This window comes from Lipotes vexillifer, unplaced genomic scaffold (genome assembly GCF_000442215.2).
Source record: "Lipotes vexillifer unplaced genomic scaffold, Lipotes_vexillifer_v1.1 scaffold2329, whole genome shotgun sequence".
NCBI lineage: Eukaryota > Metazoa > Chordata > Mammalia > Artiodactyla > Lipotidae > Lipotes > Lipotes vexillifer.
This window is the reverse complement of record NW_006780412.1, coordinates 1-6,083: the sequence shown is the minus strand read 5'-3', so window position 1 is coordinate 6,083 and position 6,083 is coordinate 1.

The window sequence follows — 6,083 nt, the reverse complement described above, 5'->3', positions numbered from 1 at the left end:
CCCTGCTGCTGCTCTCACTGTCCCACCTCCTCCTGAGGATCTGGTAGCCATCTTGGTGTCTCCTATTATCAGGTTGTCAGTCGTCTCCTGGCTTCCCTCTGCTTTCTCCTGAACAGTTGCCGATTATGTGCTGATCTTGTGACTCTTGCTGGTTCGCACTTTGGGGTTCATGGAGTACCTTGTCACCTAGTTTTGTTGTAAATGTTGTACACTGGTTTGTTTTTTGTTTTAATTTCACTGTTTTCTCTGTATTGGGATTTGGGAAGATCCAAAAGCTTGCCATTCCCACCGTTGTCATCTTCCCAGAATTTGATAGTAAGAATTTTAACACAAGTTCAATCTTCGTTACTTGCCCATAATTTGAAAGGGACTATCCAGATAGTTATTCAGATCATTGATAAATCCAAATGACATCCCTTGTTCACAACTCTTGTTTGTGTTACTGTAACTGTTAAGCTGATCATCTATGATGGTCCCCTATGATTATGATATCACCCGACCTCTGATCACCCACAAGTTTCAGGATGTGAGAAATGCTGTGAAAGTAGGCATCTGTATGGCTCTTTCGGCAAAATACCAGGGCCAAGGTCAAACCTGGGCACATCTTGATTACATGAGTGATGTATGTGTGATCTGGCTCTCCTGCTGCTGGATGGGTGAATTGAATTCTGGGCTTCAGTGTTAGGAAACTCACCTGCATTCAGAAACCATGTCCTCCAGCCCAGCCCTTACTAATTAAACAAAAGTTTTAAGTTTTACCTCCAAATGCCAGCCAACTCCTTTATACTTCAGAACTTGGACAGGGAGAATTTTTCTCTTTGTTTTTTAAAAAATAAACTAGGAGTAAAATATTGGAGAGCACCTTAACACATGAAGATTGAGGCATCTGGCAGGGCCAGGGAGGGTAACTTTGTTATGGTGACACTTACTAAGTGTTATGTGTTGAATTTTGTCCCCTCAAGTAAGATATGTTAAAGCTCTAACCGTCCAAGCCTCAGAATGTGACCTTATTTGGAAATAGGATTCTTGCAGATGTACTTATTTAAGATGAAGTCATATTGGAATTGGGTGGGGACCTACTCCAATGTAACTGGTGTCCTTATGAGAATATGGCCACAAAGACAGAGGGAGAACACCATGTGATGATTAAGGCAGAGATTGGGTTATGCAGCTGCAACCTCAAAGACCGCCGACAAACCACCAGAAGTTAGGAAGAAGCAGGGAAGGATTGCCTTACAGGTTTCAGAGGGGGTGCAGGCCTGCCAACACCTTGATTTCAGACCTCTAGCCTCCAGAACTGTGAGACAATAAATTTCTGTTGTTTTAAGCCCCCCAGGTGACTAATATACTAAGTAAAGGCTTTGGGAGCTTCTTATCTTTGTGGTTTGCAGCCTGTTTTGAGCAATGGAACTGGGTTTTGCAGTCACAAGACAACAGTGTAAAGAATCTCACTGACTCTAAGGTGAACACAGAACTCAACACCCAAGAATTTGAAAGCAGCTAATGTCAATTAACATCTCTGTAGAAAATCTTTTTCCTTTAATTGAATCTTTGCTTGAGCCACACCAAGAAAAAGCTCCAGTTAGGCAGTTCAATGTTAAATTACAGCAGTCTGTTACTTGTGTCAGAGAATACACTAAGTGATGTGATGCAAATGAGATTGAGGAAAATGTTGCAGAGTATAAACTTAAAAAAATCTCCTGCCAACCAAGAAAAATTCTCCACAAAAGTAGAGGAGAAAGAAAACAGTTTTGTTATTGAATAAGCATTAATCCAGAATGTGATGTGCATCACAGGCAATCCACTGAGAGACTGAAAAAACAGAAAGAAATCTCACCCTTTTACATAGCCAGGCAGATAACTACCCATTCCATACATGTTCTCAAGGTAAACGGTAACTAGCCCTCAAAAAAGAGGACTTGACGGCACCATTTATTACAGAGTTCATCTTTTTTTTTTTTACATCTTTATTAGAGCATAATTGCTTTACATGTTGTGTTAGTTTCTGCTGTGTAACAAAGCGAATCAGCTATACATATACATATATCCTCATATCTCCTCCCTCTTGCGTCTCCCTCCCACCCTCCCTATCCCACCCCTCTAGGTGGTCACAAAGCACCGAGCCCCATCTCCCTGTGCTATGCGGCTGCTTCCCACTAGCTATCTATTTTACATTCAGTAGTGTATATATATGTCAATGTCACTCTCTCACTTCGTCCTAGCTTACCCTTCCCCCTCCCCGTGTCCTCAAGTCCATTCTCTACATCTGTGTCTTAAGTTCGTCTTAAACGTATCTGGTAATTGAGGTGACCCTCTGCGTTAGCTAATTGGCTTTATCCAAAGGAAGAACAAAGTTCTTATTATCTTTATGAAAAGAGATCACTTTGTAATTTAGAGCAAGGTGCCCACTCAAGTTAGGCTCCCAGAAACTGGGAGATAAGGGTTCTGTTTTTCTTGATGATTACATTTCAAAGAGATGGCTTCCCAGTGTTTGAGGAAGCATTCTGCTTTCAAATGAATTATTGCAATTGCTAAATGCAAATGAAATAACATTAATTCTCCTTTTCACGCTTCTGGTTCCTGCTAGAATTCCTTGGTAAATCAGTTTGCCAGTCCTGGTTCTCAGACTCTTCCAGTAGATTGCCTTGGACACTGATTCTTAGCAATTGAGAAAATACTGAGAAAAGTAATTAACTTACACCGACCTTTCCACACCTTTATTTTGTGAAGTGCTCCATGAAATAAAGAGTTTCATGGTTGTGGCAGAGACTATTCATGGTCCCCTCCTCTTCTTCCATACAAATATAATTTTTAACCAGGTATGTGGCTGCATAGAATAAAGCCTACATTTTTAGTTCTCTTTTTTAGGTAGACGTGGTCATGGAATTAAGTTCTGATCAATAGGATGTAATCTAATGTCACTTTGTAACCTCTAGGGAAGTGTCCTTGAAGGGAAAGGGGCTTCTCTTCTCTTTTTCATTTCCTCCTTCCTGCTAGATGGAATGTGGATGTATAAGTTGGAGCTGGAGCAGCCATATGGGACCATGAGGTGGTCTTAACAGTGGAAACCTTGAGTCATGACACCCTAAAGAGCTGAAGCAACTCTGGACTATCTATCTCTGGAATTTTACTTAAGAAAGAAATAAACTTTTATCTAGTTTAAGACATTAAGACACTGATATTTTATATTTTTTTCTATCACTCTTAGTTGAACTTAATCTTAACTGATACCATAGTCAAATATATCTGGAAAATTCTGCACGTCTTATCTCCTGCACTACTAGGAAATACTGGCATATAAAGGCTTTTCAAAGACCTGAAGCAAAATAATATTTTGAATTTTGTTTAATTCTCTATTCCTCAGTGTTTTCTTTTTTTTTATTAACACTTTGCATAGAGAGTTGATTTTCAACTTATTATTGCACAGTGGAGGCCCCTGATATAAATATAGTAGACCTTAATAACAATACAACTTTGCTAGCTTTGCTGCCACTTGAACAACTAAGATCTCCATATCCCGCAGCTGTATTCTGATGAATATGTAACTCCATACTTTGTTCAGGGTGGTCTTTCAGATCCACATTATGCCACCTGAACTCTAGGAGCAAAGAGGGATGGGGGGTCGGCTAATGCTTCCGTAGGCTGAGTTAAGTCATTGCTTAAGTGATTAAGTCATCATTAGACATTTAGGTATGTATTTACTGAATTCTGCTAACTCTGATGTCAAGAGCTTATATTGGGCTTCTATTCATGCATTTCTATAAAAAGTGGTCTCACTCTCTAGGGTCTGTTCTTGGGTCACGAGGAATCACTGGAGGACTTTAGTATGAGCTACAGCTGTAAGTCAATCTTGTAACATGTCATCTAAGAGATACTCAAATTACGGTGTTGAGACTTAACCTCAGTTCTTCAATATATATATATAGCTTTAAATGTAGCTTTAGCCAGACCAACAATGTATTTTATTTGTGGAATTTTAACATCCGGTGTTACTGAGAAGAGTGTCTTTAATGGCTCCACAAGCTCATCAATATAACCGTTAAACTAATGTGAAGGCTCCTTGAGGGCCATGACTGATTTTTCTTTTCAGCCTCTTCAGTGGCAAGCATGAGGCACATATAGAAATGCAGTTATTGCTAAGTGGGAATTAGGGAAAGTGCCTGGGCTACCTTAACAAGCACAAAGGCAGTTTTGTATAAGCCGTATTTCAATATTTTGCTTCAACAGTGCCTCCTTTTCTCTTCATGAAATGGTTTAAGGTATTTTTTTCAACACTGTACAGAATCTATTTTGATTTCCCAACATTTGAGCCACTCTCGATGCACATATTCAGACATGAGAGGTGGGAGCGTTTTGAATTACGCTGATGTCCAAATCTTCTGTAACCTACTTAGTTTAGTTACACTGATGTTTTTAGAACCATTAAGACCAGAGGTGCATTCAATGTGCTCTACAGTATAAGTTTATTTAGCCCCCAATGTCTGGGATGGCCTTGAGCCCTGACTGCCTCCCTGCATTTTTCTGTAAGGATAACATTATTTCCTGTCATAGAAAAGTTTGTTTGACTTCTTCAGGGTAGGTGAATTTTGGACATCTCCTCTCTTGAAACTAGTGTTTTATGTTTAAGTTCTGAATCACCAAATAAACAAACAAAATCTCAAAGAACTACAATTTTTCTTTGTTCATTGTAAAAATGAACAGATTCCCATTAGAAAAAAATCCTGACTAATTCTTCCTTGCTGAAGCAGGGGCTGCTTGGGGTGGGTTCTGCAGCAATCATTAGAAATAGCACTGAAGATAAGGCCTTTACTGGGCTTGGAGAACCGTATGAAAACACTCTCTGGTAGCTTCTGGCAATTAAATAGAAGATAATCTTGCCAAAGCTATACTACCCACATTTGAAGCCCTTATACCATTAGACCAAGGGTATAGTTTTCTATGGGTCATTCTCTGTGAAAATTTGAACTACATCAGGGTTGAAGGGCTTTCTCCTCTTGCCTCATTTAATTCATATTTCCCCTTCCTTTTTATAGTCTCAGAGTATTTTGTGATTCTGGAACAGTCATTTTCAAACCTGAGTGTGCATGACGCTCACCTTCATAGACTGATGCAGTAGGCCCGGGCTGGGTTCAAGAAACCACATTCACAGCAAGACTCCGATCTATCAATCGATTGATCGATCTTTTATTTATTTATTTATTTGTTTGTTTGTTTGTAACTGATGGTGGGGACCTGCATTTGACTGTTGCCTGTCACTGCCTCTATCTCCCTTCTTCTTCCACAGTCATCTGGGAACAGAACAAGCAAGTTCACGCCCTTCCCCTTCGTATCTGGACCTCCCTAAGGAAAAACCCTAGAATGGGACAGATTTGGCCGAGTCTGTCCCTTGATATGCTAAATGGGGAACTAAGATGAGGGCTGTGATTAATACATTAATTAATGAGGGAACCAGTAAGATAATACAACAGGTTCAAAAGCATGCACATGTATATCATTAGGAAAGCTGAAATGAACTTGCAAACAGATGGAAAACTGATCATTATCCGCAGGGCAATAATCAATTGTGTTCCACATGAAAATATTAATTTGCATTTCTATGGAAAAGAATCATTTGCATTACTGTAAGTTTTCTAAGACTTACTGAGTTATAAAATAGCTCAACGACTGGTCTCAGACCCCTGTAGAACCAGACAACCTGGAAAGATGTATTAGACAGGACACTCAGTGATTTTTTTTCCTATTTAAATGTCTTTCAAATTTTTCCTGACAGTCAAAGACCTAAATTTCCTTACCAGTAAAATGAGAGATCCAGACAAGTGACTTCTGAGACCCTTCAATTCCAACATCCTATTACTCTGATTCCTTGGCCATTATCTATGTGTGTGAGTATAACTCATGGAATTATTTTGTTGGTATGTCAAAACTGTTGTAGTCATGTGTATTAGTCAAAACCAGCCATAGTTATTAGTGCATCCTCATTCAATCTCTGTCTAAAAAAAATCAAACAAAAATTCTGCTTCTCTCCCAGTTATTTTTAAGCTCTGTGTGTGTGTGTGTGTGTGTGTGTGTGTGTGTGTGTGTGT